The 19,999-nt window shown below is 37.6% G+C and overlaps 1 pseudogene; it reads right to left on the bottom strand.

Annotated features, from left to right (window-relative positions):
* Nucleotides 1-13,473: 13,473 nt before the first annotated feature.
* On the bottom strand, nucleotides 13,474-18,410 carry LOC142442313 (spliceosome-associated protein CWC27 homolog pseudogene; annotated as a pseudogene).
* Between the last annotated feature and the right edge of the window lie 1,589 nt (nucleotides 18,411-19,999).

The following is a 19,999-nucleotide window of genomic DNA, read 5'->3' on the forward strand; positions in this document are numbered from 1 at the left end:
GAGGAAAGTCACCAGAAACTTAACCCATGTAGAAAATCTGCAAATGGATTTGGGGCTCCATTGTCATCCACTGCCATCTGCAAACCAGGAGTTCACAATTTAAGCTCTGATTCTGTTCTCCAGATTTGGATTTTATCATTTGTAACCCTGGAATCAACACAGGCTGGTGTGCATCTTCCGTGTAGACTTAGTTGAAGTGTAACTTAAATGGCTGCTTGTTTTAAGACAAACTTTTAAGATCTCAGATGCTCTTCTTTCTGCTAGCTGGGCACCATCTGTGATCTCTTCATGAAGGTGTGTAGGGCCATATACAAAAAAACTAATTGTTTTTAAGTTAGGGCTATGGTTAAGGACCTCAAATCCATTCATAAAAGATTTCTATGTGTCTCTGGTTCACATTAGAGACATTATTACCATTTTATGACAGAGAACATTATAAATCATCCCTCATGCACATAAAGTAATTCCATAGATAGCATCATTAAGTTAGTTAATAATATAGAATTTAAAGCACTCCTGAGAAAAGGGTATTATACATTTATAGGCAAACATTTCATGCTAAAATATGTGAACTTTTGACCTCTGTAGATTAACTGACTAGACACTATTTATAAGAATAATGGAGTGGGGATAGGATGAAACTTCAGTCCCACTCCTGCAGAGGGCCCGTGAACCATAGATCAACCTCTTTATTGGTTGTCTCAGTAGGAGAGGCCTCACCTGAGGTTGGGTCAGTTTCTCAAGCTGGGAACAAAGTGCGTAGACCAAACAGTTGCCACCATATATCATTGTTCTAAGGTCACCCCAAATCAACAGATACTCTAACAAATGTGATTAGGGAAACTTACTGGAAATTCAACTCAGGAAGTGGGCGGGAAGGGCATGTCTGTCTTGGAGAAAGTGATTACATTTCTCTTGATGGGTAAACCAGGTGGGGGCAATCTAATATCATGAAAACCTGCTTAGAAATATTTCTATAGAACCCGAGGGGAGACTATGCCCAGTATGGTGTTTCTATTTGGACACTTTTGATCTAGTTTCAATCCAGTCCTTAGTGACCCAGAGCACTTGCTATAAACAACTGAGTTTAAACTCTGCCTTTTGGAGGTATACAACATCCTTCATAGGCCATGCCATAAGGATCCTCTTTGGAAACCCCACCAAGGGTGCTGGGTTTTACCTTAAACTCGCCTGTAGAAGATTGAAGGAATGCACATACTTTCGTGTCGAAAGGCCCTACTGTGAGAAGAAGAGAATGACGGCTATTCCAAGGTTATGACGTAAGTGGGTATTGGATTTTTTTGTCCAGGTTTCGAGTTGAGGGTGCTCAATGGATGGTGCCCTGAGGCTACCATATATTTATGATTTTTATGCGCTCTTTTATAATGTGGTAGTTTGTCAGGCATGGTTCTGCTTTTATGAGTCTTTTTCTCTTTTAGTTTTAAACATTTTATTATGACTGGGTGAAAGTTTACATAGCAAATTGAGTTTCCACTCAATGGTTTATACACCTTTTATTTGTGAATTAGTTCTAATCCCTTCAGTGTAACCAAAGCTTCCCTGGAGTTCCTACTTGCGTCATCTTCATTTCCTGCCCCTTCCTTGATTCTGAACATTGCTTTTAGGTAAATTACGTCTTTTTGCTCTCAGATGATTGATTGTTCTGAAGACTGCAATGCTTACAGAAGTTTGTTCACAGTATAAGATGGTCTATTATTTGGTTGAAAACAGATCTTGAATAGTGGGTGCCATTCTAGGTTTGAAGATTGTCTAAGGTCCAAAGTCTCACTAAATGTATGGGTTCAGTACATTTCTTTACATCACTAAAAAGAAATTCGACATAAAATATATTTAAAAATCTTTCAGTAGATGATTAAAGTATTTTAATTTCCAAAGGTCCAAAAGATGTACGCTAAAGTCACTGTCTTTCTTATGCAGTAGTACTGTAGCAGAGATAATATTAAAGTCTCTGTCTTTCTTATGTAGTAGTACTGTAGCAGAGATAATATAAGTGGATGGCTTTAATAAACGTAAAATTAATTTCTCATGGCCCATGATTAGGCCTTTCTTCAAGAAAATGAGGAATATAATTGGTAAACCCTCATGTATAGGCACAAAATAAAGAGGCAACTCTTTAAACTGAACTAAGCATCCCCTAAAAAATATTGTCAAGTAGACATGTGATCACAATGAATTATACATAACCTTGCCAAGAATGGGAATTCCAGAATACTTAACTGTGTTCACATGGAACCTGATTATAGACAGTGTTTGAAAAAAAACATGAGATTTCATGGTTAAAATCAGGAAAAATGTCTGTCAGAGTTGCATCCATTCTCATACTTAGCCAGGTTACATACCGAACAGATAATCTGAATATATGAGGAAGCATGTGGCGACTAGAGGACTAGTGGAAAACGCACGAACAATCTGCACTATTCCGATGACACAGCCTTGCTTGCTAAAATCGAAGAGGATTTGAAGCCCTTTCGGACAAAGTCTGCAGCCCTCAGTATGGATTAGACCTCAACGTGAAGGAGACAAATTGTCTCACAACTGGGCAAACTGGCAACATCACAATAAACAGAGGAAAATTTGAAGTTGCCCCAAAAGGTCATTGAAAGCCCATGGAAAAAGCAGTGAAGAAGTCTAATGACAGGTTGCTTGGGCAATTCTTCTGCAAAAGATAATTATCAAGTATTAAAAGCAAAGGCTAAAGTGCTCCTAACCCAAGTCATGGCATTTCCAATCACCTCAGATAGCTGAAGGATAATCGATGCCGTTGAGTCATAGTGTTGGTAAGCAATAATAAGTATGCTACAGAGAGCCAGAGGAAGGGAAAGTCTGTCACAATAAATACGTGGGAATGTTCCTTGGCAGCAAGAATGGCAAGGCTCTCTCACATCTTTTGGATAATGTAGTAGGTTAGGCTCTCTAGCGAAGGAAAATCAATGAAGCTTCTGTATCTATGTGTATAGAGAGGTTTATATCAAGGAAGTGGCTCACACAGTTGTAGAGGTGAATACATTTGAAGTCAGAGGTCAGATGTCCGGCTGGCTCATGGAACTACAGGGGTTGATGAACCCAAATTTGCAGGTCAGAAGGCACCCTTCTGGTTGCAGAGGTGAGTTAATGTAAGGTTGTCATGAGGTTGACAGGCTTCTGACTCAAGTGCAAGAATCAGAGGTTAGACTGTGAACCAAGTAGAGGATCCAGACCCAGGATCAGGCAAGCAAACTTTCTCAGAGAGCCCACGGATAGCGAAACCATGCCATACCCATGAGAAGATCTCATCCCTGTGTTGTAGCTGCCTGAAAAGACAGAATTCAGGCCTAAACAAATTGATACAAACCCTTACATATACAAACATGTCACCATGAGGGAATGGTTCCTAGAGAAGCATAGTTGGCAGGAAAAAAAAAGAAAAAAGAGGTATGATAATATGATGACTGCAAAAATGGGTTTGAGTATGACAATGACTGGGAGGAAGTCTTAAGATTGAGACATTTTACGCTTTAAGCAGAGTTGCTATGAGTTGTAACTGGTTTGAAGGCACTTAATAACAACAACACGTGAATTTATCAAGATTTTAATGAATATGATCATTTTTCATGTCACTAGTTTTTTGACATGAAAAAATATTTTACATTTACAAACATTAATTAATAAGTAAACTCATATTTTTTGAATATTTGTTTTCAGTGTACAGAGAACAAGCCAGGACTCTAGAATGTGATTGAATGGATGGATTATGATGTGAGAAATTATATCAACATTTTCAAATGAGGAAATACATATGAATCACAATTGTTTTAAAGACTGAGGAAAAAATGATAATTCTGGCATTTATCTCTACTACCAACCATGACTACAATTAGTTTTGAACTAACCCCTGTTCCTTCCCTGAAAGAGCACTGCAGCATGTGGAAGAGCACGTTCAACAGGTTTTGATGTAAAGAGAAAGCACGCTTTCTAAAAATATCTTTTGCAACACTTTTGGTTGTCACCATATAAATGATTGATTGCTTTATTTTGTCCACCCATGAGCTTTTTAATTCTGATACAGTGGCAAAAATGAATAATGAAAAGACTCCATCCTTCTGAAAAGCTGCAATTTTAAAGAATGTAAATCTTATCAAGAAAGAAAGAAGCTAGCTGAATTATGTGCAAACCACAATTCGGCCAATATATTTGTCACACTAAATATTCTTAGTGTGTTCATCACATTTCTCTTCTTTCAGTAGAAACATGTATGTTTTGAAGTGGCTGTATTATACATTACAATCAGGTGGATGAGGAAAATTAAATCCTACCCACTTCAATAGATCTATTTCCTTTTTTCCTTCCTTTAAAGAGTTAATATATTGGGCTCAATTCATTTTCATAGTAATTGTTCTATTGTATCTCAGCATTTACAGTATGTTAACTATAGTTTAATTTGATTAAACCATTTAGATATAAATATCTTTAAAAAGGACCAAGGGATGCTTTTTAAAATTATGTATGCTTATGAAATGCATTTTTCTAGCACTAAAAATTATCTTAAGTCATATTATACAGGTTAGGAAAAGAGAATTTAGCTACACGTTATAAATTTTATTCTTATTTATTTACCCTTTAATCGATTTTAGCATATGTTAACGCGTACTTTCATACTGGCGAAGAGGAAGTTAAGCTTTAGGCCACTAAGGAGTCAGCTGCTCAGGGGAAAGCCTGGGGAAGCACTAGGCGCACTTCCGCTCTGTCCTTAGAGGGTTGCTGTGGATTGGAATGGCCTCAATGACAGTGGGTTTTAATACAGACTTTGGATTTCAAGTTTAATGACAGCTTTACAGATAAAGATTATATGTTGTTAAAAAGTTATACAGATATCTTAATATTTATATAACTTTTTTTCCAACCTAGAAAGCATTAGGTCAGAGGAAGGTCTCATTACCATATAGCGTTAAATGAACTTAAGTTCAATCACACACATTCTGTAACCTGCAGTAGTTTTTCAATTAAAAAATACACAGATTAAAGGCTGAGAGGTAGGTCTTCTTAAAATTACATAGATGCATACATTCAAAGCTCTTACATTATTTTACATTTTCCACTTTATAAAACTGGTTACGTGCTTTGTGTAAGAGACTATTAAATGTGGGCTAATAAAGCAGCGCAGAAAGAGTTTGCAGAGGGTAAGTTTCACTAGGTTTGTAAGTGAACCAATGGACATTGCATTCATAATCATCTGGGTCCCTTAAATTTAAAAAATGATAATAAAGTCATAACATGAAAATTTGACACTAATCTTGTAAAAGGAACAAAAAAGAAAAATCGAAAGCAATATTACAAATGCTAAGCAATTTGTGTTTCTACGCCAAAGTTCTAAAAGTTAAAAGAGCATTTTGTACCTGCATTACTTTATCTTATGTATTTAATTGCATAGTGCATTTGGAATCAAAGAGACAGTTTAGGAGAGGTGCCATACATGGAGACATAAAACACAGCCAAACCTCAGACTAAAAAGTCGCTGCTGCCAAAGCTATATTCAGAGTTAACTGCAACAACAAGGCAGATTAAAGTAAAAGGAGATTTATCTGTCACAAGTTAAAATCTCTCTAATACATGATGGGGCTTTAAAAAGATTGTGGAAAATGGAATTAAAGATAATGTAATTTTTCATGAACTTCTTGAAGCCTCTATAGTTGCCGTTAGATTCTATGCAGTCAGCTCGGATGCCTAAAAACCCTACACACAAGAGTGAAGTGCGCCCTGGTCCTGGACCATCCTCACAAGTGTTGTAATGCTTGAGTTCATTGTTTCAGGCACGATTGTGCCAATACCTAATGGTCTCCCTGCCTTTCCCTGACCCCTACTTTAGCAAGCAAGATGCCCTTTCCCAGGGACTCCCAGGAATATGTCCAAAGTACTAAGGTTAGTTAACTCTTGCCATTTTTCTTGTAAGAGCATTCTGTCTGTACTTCTTTCAAGATAGAGCTTTGCTTGTTCTTCTGATAGCTTATGGTGGTTTCAGTATTCTTCACCAACACCATATGCACGCACATAAGATGTCATCAAAGAATTAATGGAAAATGCACATTACAAAACACCATGCTTGGGTTTTTTGTTTGTTTGTTTGTTTGTTTCTCTCTCTCTCTCTCTCTTGAACTAAAATAAGGGTATGCTAACTTACTGTAATAGATATAAATAGGTTCTAGTTTGAGGCAGTAAGAAGAATAAGACATAAGGTAGAAAAGAATCTCTAACAGAGGAACATGAATTTTACTCAATTAAATCAAGAACAAGCATAAAATTTAAGGTGAGACGCTTAAATAGAAGAATGGTGAAAGAATTGATGCAAAGTTTCTGGGGACACTTTCCCAAAGAAAGCAGCAGTTTGCAAATGGATGACTTGTATTAAGGAGGGATGGGATGACATTGAAGAGGAAGTTTTCAATGACAGAGCATCCATATCAATACACGAGGAAAAAATCATCTTTTTTCCAGTGGCAGTTGAAGACTAATGGTTAATGGCAGAAATACTTGCCAAAAATACTTGCCAACATTATAGTTATCTTAATTGGTTCAGTTTACAGAAGTCCAGTAGAAAATTAAAGTTGGGCAAACTTTCTGCTGAAAATTTTGTGCCCAGATCAGTGCAGTCAAATGTAGAGATTCCCATGGACATTTTAATCAAGTGGAATTAAGATCTTTAAATTGTTGTATCAAAATTTACAAAAAGTTACCAAACTTGATGGAACTTATGTTGAGAAATAGAATTTCTATTTTTACATTGGTCTTTCAATGCCATTTTCCCATGGCATTTTTGAAGTCTCCTTATATATATATGAGGGAGTTTCCAAATATTTGTGGAAAAACTCTATTTTATCATTTTCCCTTAAATTTTTTGAACCTTCCTCTTGTGTGTGTGAATGTATGTGTATATATGTGCACCAGGATTGAGTCGATGGGAGTGAGAGGTGTGTGTGTGTGTGTGTGTGTGTGTGAGAGAGAGAGAGAGAGAGAGAGAGAGAGAGAGAGAATGTGTGAGTGAGAGAGAGAGTGTGTGTGTGAGAGAGAGAGTGTGTGTGTGTGTGTGTGTGTGAGAGAGAGAGTGTGTGTGTGTGTGTGTGTGTGTGTGTGTGTGTGTGTGTGCGCGTACCGCTATACATGTTTCCCAGTGGCTCCCTCCTCTGAAGCAGGGAGCTCAGTCCTTCTTCATTGTCTGATCTTGGCCCAGGGACCCCACTGAAACCGGTTCAGTTTGGGTAGCTACTGGCATTTGAACTACTAGTGACATAATTTTCTATTGTGCATGGAGTTCCTATGGGTTGGAATGGATTCAACAATAATTGATTTGAGTAACTGATTAGTATAATAGCTGCTTTTGTAATAAGTCCTACAATGTTAGGCACACTTGGAGATATGTAAATGGAAAATACGCTGTGTCTCTAATTCCAGGGTATCATCCTCTATTTGAGGAACACACAGTGCACAAACAAAAGCAGAAAATATCCCAGTGAAGAGCAGTCCTTACATAAGACCCTGGATTGTCAGAGACAAGAAAGACTACTTTCTTCTGGGACATTGGGAAGACCTAATGAGAGGTGATGGTGACAGAAGAAATGTATGCAATCATGCTACGGAAGGTGAAGCACGTAGGAAACAGCAATGGAGCTGGACAGATCTGACCTGCTGTGCTTTCCTTAGTTCTATGAAACAGGAGTCAGACACACCTTCACCCCCCATCCTTCTTTGCCCTATTCTGATACCATGCATCCCACGTATGACACTCTACTTCTATTTTGAGTTTCATAATTCATCACAAGGACCACACAGGACTCACAGACTATTCATAATAGTGGGCGCACACGTGCCCAAGTGTGTATTGGAAAAGTTAATAGGTTACCACAAGTCAGGATCAGCAAACAGTAAGGATAGAAGTATTGTGCCAGAGCATGAACTCTCCTCAGCCAGGTCCACAATCCCTCAGTGATGAGGTCTGATGGCCTTTGACTCCATGGGCCAAGAAGCTGGTCTACCTGCCACTTTGTCCCACCTTTGATAATCTTAGGCTAGAAGAATAGAAGGTACCACTAGTCTTAGTTATGTTCCTCTGGGCTTCTGTGCCACAGTCCCTGGTACATTGGGTTTCGGAAGCCTCTGCCATTTCAGACAGAGATCTTGGAAGGTGCTCTTATGAATGGTTCTATGGTTATTTTTCTGTGTTCAAGATGGCTTTTATATTCTGAGGAATGATGTTGATGGAGGTGTGGTTTGTCATTTAACCAAACATATGCCCAACGAAAATGAAGGGTGGTGTGGTAAATTGCATTCTCTAAGGAAACAAAGGGGGCGGCTTATTTCACACCCTCTTCTAAGATCAGGACTGAACCCTACTTTAATTCTGTAACAGAACTACCTTCAAAATGAGATCATACCCCTAGAAATAAAAAGAGTCCAGAATTATACTACATCCCATAAGGAATTATGGCTAGAAAGGCCATGTGAACTGATTATAGTTTAAGCATATTAACACTGAGTGAAACAACCTGAATAAAAACCCAGGACCGTGTAGATCATGAGGAATGAGATAAACATATCTGCTATCTCTTTGAGATTCAGCTTTGAAAATAATTGGTATGAGATTAATTTAGGAATATAATTTGGAGATTAAACCCAAAAGGCCTTGAATGCCAACACCAGGAGTTTAGATTATATACTGAGTAGTTTTAGAAATCACTTTGGTACTATATATATATATATATATATATATATATCAAATCCCTTAAATATTTATAATGTTAAACTTTATATTTCCATTTTGTAATGTCCTTTAAAAAAGTGAGAAAAATGAGGGAAATAAAGTAGTAAAAAAGGCAAACCAACCTAATCCACTGCCATTGATTGGATTCTGACTTATAGTAACCTCATATGACAGAAAAATTCCCCGTAAAATTTCCAAGACTATAAATCTCTGTGGGAGCAGAAAATTTCACCTTGAAACCTCTGAAATGTGGTTAGGAGCCCATTTTAAACATTTTTAAAGATCATTTTATTGGGGGGGGGGGCTCTTACAGCTCTGATAACAATCCACACATCAATTCCTCAAGCGTATTTGTACAAACGTTCCCATCATAATTTTTCTCATCATGTAATTTCTATTTGAACCCTTGGTAACAGCTTCCCTTTTTTCCTCCTGACCCCCACCTTCATGACCCCTTGATAATTATAAATTATTATTATTTTAATATCTTACACCAACTGCAGTCTCCCTTCGCTCGCGTTTCTGTTGTTCATCCCACTGAGGGTCAGGGGATGCATCTATCATTGCGACCCATTCCCCCTTCTTTCCCTCCTTTGCCCCCCTATTCCCTACCTCCAGGTATCGCAACTCCCATTTCTGTTCCTGAAGGATTTCTCTGACCTGAGCACCATGTGTCATGTGTGATTCTTGGTACCAGTGTACAAGCTCTGGTCTAGCCAGACTGAAAGGCTGGAATGGGGTCATGATAGTGGGGTGTGAAACCAGAGAAATATTGTGTTTCATCGGCGCTACATTGCATCCTGTTTGACTCATCCCTTCCTTGTGGCCCTTCGGTGAGGGGTTGTCTTATTGTCTACAGATGGGTTTGGGGTCTCTTCTTAGACTCCTCTCCACCCCACTCCCATCCCCTCGTTCTCAACAATATGTTTTCTGTTTGGGGTCTTCTGATGCCTGTTACGTGATCCCATTGACACCTCATGATCACATAGGCTGGTGTGCTTCTTAACTCATTTGCCATCAGGCTCCTTTGGGTTGGTTAGGGGAGTAAATTTTTAGATAGAAAACTTGGAAGGCCTCGTAATAACAAGATGTTTGATAAGAGACTTGAGGTAGACAAAATGCTTCCCACGTGCAGCTATATGAAAGTAGAGTAACCCAGGCTAAGCATTCTGAAAGTGCTAACGTTTCAGGCAGGTGGTGTGGCAGGTACTTTTGAGAGAGGGAAAAACAGTTAAATGAAGTCAGAGAAGTAACTGGTATTAGATCAGGATGGTTTTTATAAGTACGTTAACTTTTATTTTACATGAGATAGAATCCACTGAGAAGAATTGAATGCAGGAGTGACATCATCTGAAATGTGCTCCAACAGATGTGCTAGAGCAGTTTGGGTTTGGAGAGAGCCTAGAAAACCCTCAGGAGCAGGTCTATCGAGGGTCAGCAGGAGGAGAAACCAATTTGACAACAACTCACAACATTTACGTAGCACGAGAAGACTCAGCCTCTGGCTAGATTTAAGAGCGGGAGCTAACAGTACTTTGGGATAGATTGGGTATGGAGTATAGGGAAAAAAGGAATGTATTGGTCTGAACATTAGAATGATATATTTACCAATAAATGGGGTGTGTAAAGCTTTAGAGAGAGAGTTTGGAGGGATAAGGTTAAAAATGTGAATTCAGATACTAGACTGATACATGTTAGCGAAGTAGAAGTTTGGATATGTGACTTTGGCATTGAGGTAAAAGGTCTGGCTAGATGCACACAAGTAGATATCAGCATATGGATGGTATTTAAAACCATTAGACTTGCTGAGCTCATCAAGAGAATGAGGATAAACAGAGAAAGTTGTCATGGCTCAGCTTTAACTCATTCCTGTGTTAAAACAATGTGGAGATGTCAGAAATGCCTAATAAAAGAGATCAGGAAGGACAGATACTGAGCTATGAGGAAAACCAGGAAATCTGGGATTTGAAAATAAAGAAGAAGATTATATCAAAGATGAGATTTAAAAAAATTTTATTTCTCAATAACAATAATAAATTTGCATGTAATTATTAAATGGTACTTTTGAAAATAACTGAAAGAGGTTGAAAAATACTCCTGATATTTTAAGGCAGAATACAAAATGTATATTTTGATCTCCTCTGAAAAAAAAAATCAGCATTCATATATAGCATAAGTTTGAAAAGAAGGAAAAAATGCCTGCAATGGGTTACACAAAATATAAGTAAAGTTCATCTCTGGGTTACAGGATAATAGACATCTATTTTCCTATGTTGTTACAACTTTCAGAAGTTTTTGAGTTGTTTTGTTTTTACAACAATACATCAAAGAAAACAACAAAAAGTGATTTAAATTTATGAAGTGGACTCTAAAGTTCTTTGGTATATAAATTATATTTTGAAATATTTCTGAACTATGTAAACTTAAAGAATAGTATAATGAGACCCTTACCTCTAATTTAAGCCACCAGTTGATTTCACATTTATTGTTTTCTTTTTCTCCATACATACAGACACATATATTTATTTTTCCATAAACACTTGAGAGCAAGTTGCATACAGCATAACACTCATTTCTTTTTTTCTTTTAATCATTTTATTGGGGGCTCATACAACTCTTACCATAATCCATACATCCATCCATTGTGTCAAGCACATTTGTACATTTGTTACCATCCTCATTCTCAAAACATGTGCTTTCTTCTTGAGCCCTTGGTATCAGTTCCTCATTTTATCCCCTTCCTCCCCACTCCCCTTCCCTTATGAACCCTTGATACTTTATAAATTATTATTATTTTGTTATATCATATCCAATCCCTTCACCCACTTTTCTGTTGTCCATCTCCTAGGGAGGAGGTTATGCGGAGATCATTATAATCGGTTCCCCCTTTCCAACCCACCCTCCATCTACGCCCCCAGTATCACCATTCTCAGCACTGGTCCTGAAGAAATCATCTGTTTTGGATTCCCTGTGTTTCCAGTTACTATCTGTACCAGTGTGCATCCTCTGGTCTAGCCAGATATGTATGATATAATTGGGATCATGATAGTGGTGGGGGAGGAAACATTTAGGAACTAGATGAAAGTTGTATGCTTCATTATTGCTATACTACCAACTGACTGGCTTGTCTCCTCCCCACAACCCATCTGTAGGGGGATGTTCAGTTGCCTACAGATGGGTCTTGGGTCCCCAATCTGCACTCCCCCTCATTCACAATGATATGAATTTTTTTGGTTTTTGATGCCTGATACCTGAGCCCTTCAACACCTCATGATCGCACAAGCTGGTGTGCTTTTTCCATGTGGGCTTTGTTGCTTCTCAGCTAGATGGCTGCTTTTTTATCTTCAAGCTGTTAAGACCCCAAATGCTATATCTTTTGATAGCTGGGCACCATCAGCTTTCTTCACCACTTTTGCTTATGCAATCATTTGTCTTCAGCAATCATATCGGGAAGGTGAGCACACAATGATATAATCTTTTGTTCTTTGATGCCTGATAACTGATCCCTTTGGCACTTTGTGATCACACAAGCTGGTGTGCTTCTTCCATGGATAACATTCATTTCTAACTAGTATGTATCTTTTAGGAACAAAGAACAAACAAAACAAAAAATACAAATAACTCCACTGTGATTAATTTGGTTCTAACTTAGCCCACCCTGTGCAAGTTTTCTAGATTGTCAATCTTTATGGGAGCAGACATTATAATGTTTTGGGGAGGAGGAGCCTCATCTTCTCTCGAGGAGTGAGTGTTGGGTTTTGAACCACTGACCTTCCAGTTATTAGCTTAGAGATCCTTAAATAAAAAGATATTGTCATATAAATATCATATTTAATAAATATTTATTCAAGAATACTTCTAAAAGTATAGTGAAATTTCCCAATCAGGCCACAAAGTGTTTCATATAAATTTGACTTTTAAATTGATTTAGCATCTATGGAGGATGACACCCATAGATGCATGTAAGCTATGCATGTAAGCTAGAAGAATACTATTTACATTTATTTTCTTGTATCCTATGACTAAGATGTCTTAGAGAGCATTGGCCATTTATTTTTCAGACTGTTCTGATTCCTTCCCTAAAATTTATTCTTAGTTAAAAAAAGATAAACCCATATATATAATGATGTCCCCTCACAGACCATCTCATGTAGAGATAGGCTCATTGTTAGTAAAGATGATTTTGATCACCTGCTTAAAGGGTTAACTGGTAGATTTACACATTGTAGAGGTAACTTTTCTCCTTTGTAATCAAAAAACAATTTGTGCAGTTTTTTATATTACTTTATATTTATATTTATATTACTTTTATATTACTTTTTCCATTTTTATATTACTTTTTTTTTAATTATACATAAGTGAGTACTATGGTAACAGAATGCTGGTGGAAGCAGTCGTTAAATTCTTTTGAAGAGCTTACAAAAGCTGAAAAGGAAGCCTTTACATATTTAATGGTTAAAAGATACCAAAAGGCTTGCACATCCTGGAAATGGTTAACATGTACTTTGGAAGCAAAGTTATTTTATTTCAGATTTAGCAATAGAAAAGGTCAGTTAGGGGAAAAAAGAGCAGGGACCAGTAACTAAAGGCATTTCTAAAGCAATACCACAATTTCCAAAAGAAGACACTTTTCCCCTCTCCAAAACCAGACAGCCGGTTCCAAATTACGTCTTTTCACGCCCTGAAGTGATGCTCTTGGGAGCAACGACCGCTCTAAAGGCCATTCATTTATTGCAAGCACATTTCCAGCACGTTCTAATGATCATTACTGGCATTTTATCTTCTTTCTTTTTTCTCCCTCGGGAGCTTTTGCTTTCTTCCCATCTTCTTTTATTCACTGGGTTCTGAGGATCGTAGATTTCAAACGAGTCTGAGTCTTTCATGCTTGCATCTTCCACTTGTCTGCTTTTGTCCTCAAATTGAAGTACACGTGGCATCCATCCTTCATCATCTTCTACTTCTGTTTCTGAAATCTCATTTTCAGGAGTGTCAGCAATTGCTTGAGTGAGTTTAGACTTAAACTGGTTCAGCAGTGCAAGAGTCAGCTCTTCCCGGGAAGTTCCCTTTTTTGACTGTTGTTTTCTCAAAGTTTCATACTTTTTTCTCCTCTGTATTCTGCAACTGCACCATCTGGAGCAGCTTCTTCCTCTTCGCTTCTTTTTTCTGCGTGCTTTGCTGCATTTTCTACTTTTTTTGTGCTTTGCTGCTGAGAGTTCCCTCTTTCTTTGTCTTGCTTCTTTATGGAGCCTTCACTGCGACTCACTGGTTTCTTTCCCCTTCTCCTTCACCAGCTGGTTTAACATTGGTACTTGGATCCTTTTAAATTTTTTTTGCAATTCTTTCTCTCAATTTCTTTTCATCACCATCCATAGAGTCATCATATTCTGCACTTGCACCATCTCCATCGTCACCTAAAGCTCCTGCTGCATGTTTTCACTTCCAACAGCTAGGGCAGAACTGAGATGTGGATCATCCTTAAGCAGGTCATGCCTACTTTTGCTTTTAACCTTCATACTCTGACTAACTCAATTTACTTCCTTCTCTTCTTCCTCAGTTTCCTCTCCAAAGGAAAGTAAACTAAAAAATTTTGTGCCTTTAGATTTCAATTTCTTTTTGATTTCCCTTAGAATGATGTCATCAAAAGGATTAAATAAAATCTCACAACGTTTTATTTTGTGTGTATTACGTGGTCTTTCTTCATCATCAATGTCTTCTTCTGTCAATCGCAGCATGTTATATACTGTATCCCCTGTCACCTTTCCAAAGATTGTATGCTTATTGTGAATTTCATTTGCTCCACCCTGTATAAAGAAAAGCTGGCTGCCATTATCATGAGGACCAGCATTTGCCATGGCAACCAGTCTTTGATTAAAACGCAACAGAGAGTGAAATCCATCCTTAAACGGGCCTCCATAGATAGAGTCACCACTGGTTCCTGTGCCAGTAGGGGCTCCTCCTTGGACTAGAAAGCCAGGTACTGCTCTATGGAAACTGGTGTTGTCATAATAAACTTCCAAACAAAGCTGAATAAAATTTCTGCAAGCTTTTGGTGCTTCTTTAGACCATGACTCTATGTCGATATCTCCAGCTATAGTTTTCAACAAAACCTTCCGGTTGGCGGGAGGCTCCTGGATGTAGATGTTGCTCCTCGCAGTCAGTGCTCCGGCCTCTTCTCTGGGCTGGGGAGCAGCGTGGTCCCCAGCGGTCGGGGCGCATCTCCAAGTGCACAGAGCGCTCGGGTCAGTCGTCCTCCGTAAGCACCACTGCTTTCCCGGAAACTAGCGCCACACTAGCGCCGCTGTGTTGCTCCCCAATTTGTGCAGTTTTATCTTGAGATAATATGATTATTCAGTGTCCCAATAATTTTTAACTCGGTTATTTTAGTAACTAGTCAACAAACTTATAACTTGCTACAAAATGGTAATTATAGAAATCACGCTTTGTTTCAAGATGTAGGAGTTCGCATCTAGGATAAACAAGTTTCTCCTTCTCTTTAGGTGATGATCCAAAGGAGGCACTTTGGAACAAAGGCCTTAGGAGCTGCTTCTGAACGATCAGTCATGAACACCCTGTAGAAGGCAGTTCTGCTCTTCAACACACGGAGCACCATGAGTCAAGTCTTGGTAGATACTTAGTCTTATAGATACTTCTTTAGGGAGGTTGTTCCTATATTATATGTCATAGCTATGTGCAATTTTGTGTCTTTATTATGGGTAATAGCTTTGACCATTGTGCAGTTTTCTTCCTTTCCATATATTATTATTTGACCTTATTAAATAAAGTCAATGTAATAAATAATATCTAAAATAGCATGCTAGTTTATAGTTTTATTGCTATTCTATGATACTTTTTATAAAAAGTATATCATGTATGTATCATAATTTACCATAATAGTATATGTCTATACACTTGTGAGAATGGAACAGGCATCTTCCTCAGTCTTCCCTACTCCTTGTCCAGCTTTTGTTTGCATGTGAAGTGATTGAAAATACAATGGTTTTGGTTAGGCACACTAAAGTCCACAAATCTACCTATTTCACACCTTATGGGTATCTTTGGCAGCAGATTTGCCTAATGCAATAGATTAATTGATTTCTTGACTGTTGCCTCCATCATGCTGATTCTAGATCCAAGTAAAATGGAAAATTTGACCACTTCAATATATTTCCCATATGTCATGATGTTTCTTTTTAGTCTAGTTGTGAGGATTTTTGTTTTCTGTATGTTGAGATGCAATCCATTCTGAAGGCCATAGTCTGATTTTCATCAGGAAGTACTTCAAGTCTTCCTGACTCTCAGAAAGTAGGGTGTGTCATCTGCAGATCATAGATTGATAATGTTTCCGTGACCTTCTTCAAATCGTACAGTTTCTCAGATTATTTACTCCCTGTAAAGATGAAATAAGTATACATCCCTGAGGCACCCCTTTCTTGACTTCAAAACATTGTTCTGTTGGAACATCTGCTCCTGTTTGATCCACGGGTTCTATATGAGCCCAATTGACTGCTATTTGTAATGTTACCCATATTTCACTTTGATCCACATAGTTGAATGCCTTTGTATAGTCAGTAAAACATTGATAAATATCTTTCTTGTATTCTCTACTTTTAGGCAATATCTTTGTAATTTTCATGCCTTTCCTTAAAAATCTTGTTTGTATTTTTTTAGTCAAATCTATTTCCATTTAGTATGTTTAAGTCTTCATTTTATTTTTCTAAGTCAGTTGAATAACTTATTTGAAATTTACCTATGGTTTTATAAAGTCATATCTCTTGATTTTTGAGCAAATTTTGTTTGTGTTATTGTTTTTGATGTTTGAGAAATATTTGTAAAATACATAATTCATTTTTTGGTCTTAAATATTCATTTTCTTAATTTTGAGAGGTAAAATTTTTACCAACTGAAATATTTTATTTAGCATTTGCTGTATCCTTATGGTAGTCTTAGATGATTACCATCAACATAATCTGTTTACTTATCAATGTTCTATTTCCTGGATAAACCAAAATAGGGTAAAGGTTTGCCCAATATTATGATTCTTTGTTCAAACATTCTATTAGTCTAGTTAATCATAGTTTCTTTAATGTACAATTTCCTCTTAAAAACATAGAAAGAGTAGAGAAGGGATACAGCTTATGTGTTCATTTAGTAAGATTTTTGTTTATATTCTCAGAATCTGAAATTTCCACACTTCTATTTTTTATTTTTCTATATCACAATATTTCTTCAGGACATCATTTTTTCCATGAAGTCTATTTTCAACAAGTTTCTGACTCTTGCCCCATTCTGTCTTACTTTCTTCTTTAAAGATATGAACATTAGAACTCAGTGTTCTTATTTTCTGTAGTGCTCTTAGTAATCCACTCAATGTGCGCCTTCCCCTTCCTAAGCGTGATTTTAAAGATGGCCTATAGATTTTCCACTCTTTTCTATTTTCCATGTAATCTGTTCAGGGTTTTTTTTCTTTTCTATTCTGGTGTGGTGGATTCCAGAGGTGCTTTTTCTAAATATAGGAATTTATTACCCTACTTCCATGTTATATATAGTCTTTGTATTTTAACTTCTCAATGCATGGGTTTATGTGTTTTCCTTGATGACTTGTAAGTTTAGGAGAGGATGTATGAAAATGTATGAATTTAAGTGACCTCTAATAGCCAACAAGAACCCAACAACTCTCCCTCAATTGTTTGATGAAGACAATTTTATAAGTATCGATTTGTTTGGATAGTATACATACCCACTTGATTAATTTTAAACTATTTTGAGATGTTATGGAAACACCTGTTGCTGTTCGTGGTCTTTTAAAATTATTATTATTATATATTCCTGATCTGTTACCCAAATGCAATGGGGCTTTTCTTAAAATTATGGAGCCTGGTAGTACAATGGTTAAGAGCTAAGCTGCTGACTGAAATATTTGCAGTTCGAACCCACTGGGCACTTTCTGGGGGAAAGAGGTGACAGTGTGCTTCTGTACAGAGTTACAGTCTCAGAAACTCAATGGGACTGTTCGATCGTGTCTTATAGGATTACTAGGAGCTGCAAATCACTTGAGAACAATAAATTTGTTTTTCATAAAATTTCCCTTCCCGAATGAATTACCATGTGGCCCTATTGCGTTGTTTTATAATCATAAATGGAAATCATAAGCAGACGCTGGTGGAGGAAAAAGACTCTGAGGGCAAACGTGACTAGCAAATAGGAGGTTTATGAAATCTAAAACTTGGCATAATGGATTGATTTCTGGCGTGTTCCTTCTTGCCAAGAAAACAAAGTGGAACAAAAACACAGATGTGTCCAAATTTGATACTGTACTTTGGACCTGTTACCTGGAAAGACCAGTCAGTAACACAGAGAAACGTCCTCAATGTGAAGGATTGGCACAGTGCCGCAACAATGGGCTGAAGCACATCACTGATGGTGCGTACTGTGGAGGTCAGGGTAAGAATCCAATCTGCTGTGCACAGGCTGGACAAGAGCATGGAAGGACTCCACAGTGCCTAACCATGACAGTCTGGCAGATGACACCAATGACTGTTTTATTCATTTGACTATTTCAAGATGCTCTGAAGTTTACGTATTCAAACCTCAACTAAATTCTCATGTTTCTTGTTAGCTTAACTTACTGTTCACTTCCAAGGTTTTCTTGAATTATAGGCATGTCTCGGGTTCATTCCCTGCTCTTTATATTAATCCAGGGGTAAAGCATGGGTTGGCAGATGTTGCATGTTTAGTTTGGGCTATGGCATAGAGATATCATTATTATATTTGAAATGTAGCTTCTGTATTTATATACCTGTGGTTTTAAGGTGAATTTTCTCTTTAGTTCTTCATTTGTTTCCCCTTCTTAGCAAATTTTTGCTGCTATTTTCAGGATTTTAAATGACAGTTGTGATGTCAGATTTAAATGAGTATTGAAATGTTATGCAGCCTCTAGGTAGCCTAAACCATGCTTCTACTTGAGTGTGTCCATGGAATTAATTTTAACATTGCCAACCAGTGTTGGTGTTTATAATGTTCCCGACACGAAGTGCTCTATATGAATTAATAAATGCAATCCTTCTGATACGAGGCAGGGACAATGACTATCTGTATTGTTTTGTTTGAATTTACTATGTTGTTTTCTTTTGTTTGTATGAAGGGGCCCTGGTGGAGTAGGGGTTATACACTGGGCTGCTAACTGCAAGGTCAACAGTTCAAAACCACCAGCCACTCCGAGGGGAACTGCAAAGTCTTGGAAACCCCAGGGACAGTTCTACTCTGGTCTTTAGGATCTCTAGGAGTCATAATACATCGAAGGCAGAGAGTTGTTTGGGTTTGTTGTTGTTGTTATATTGATAAGGAAATTTATGCCCAGTGGAAGTAAATATGTCTTCAACTATGTATATAGTACAGAGAGGAGCAAGCTTATAACACCTAGATCCAGAGTGTGCACTTTTAACCACCATGCTCTACTGCATGTCTAATTCATGCAACAACTATTTATGAACTCCAACTGTGTGGACTCTATCCTAGAGACATTAGACAACCATTGTCTCCAGCTGAATTGGGAGTATTCTAATGTAGAAGATGAGAAACCTACATACTATGGTAAATCATAAAAATGGTTCACTGCTAGGGCTCCAGTCCACATATACTTAGATTTATGTCAAATGCAATCTACCCAAACATGTCTCTATGCTCTGCAGACAAACTCTCTCAGTAATGCTTTGCTGTTCACTTGTTGAGGTTACTTCAGAGAAAAGGCTCAGTCAGAACTTGGACTCCTGGGCTAGTCAAATTCAAGGCAGAGAGCTCAGTTCAGAAGGTTATGATGATTGGCATTTGCTTTGGAATTTCAAAGAGAGGATGCTGATAGATTTCCTTTAAAGACTCCATAGACTTTTAAGGGTCTATTTTGTAGAAGTTGGTTATATTTTTTTAAGTGGAAACTGAATTAATGAGAAAAATACCAGGAATGTTGTATTTGAAAGATGTGAATTACCCCCCCACCCACCCCCACCCGAACATTACTTCATTGTACCTGCTTATTCTTGGAAGATGGCAAGGATTCACCTATTTGAAGGTCAAGGAGAAACCTTACGTCAAGCAACCTCCAGCTCTGATCTTTCCTCATCAAGCTACTTTCAATTTCCAAATCTTAAAACAAAACAAAAAAAAAAGAAAGGGAACAATTATGTAGTCTTTCAAGGATGTCAAAACTGCCAGTTCACTGGATGCTGTAAATCAAAGACCACGGAACTCTTTGGG

This window comes from Tenrec ecaudatus, chromosome 3 (assembly GCF_050624435.1).
Source record: "Tenrec ecaudatus isolate mTenEca1 chromosome 3, mTenEca1.hap1, whole genome shotgun sequence".
Taxonomy (NCBI): Eukaryota; Metazoa; Chordata; class Mammalia; order Afrosoricida; family Tenrecidae; genus Tenrec; species Tenrec ecaudatus.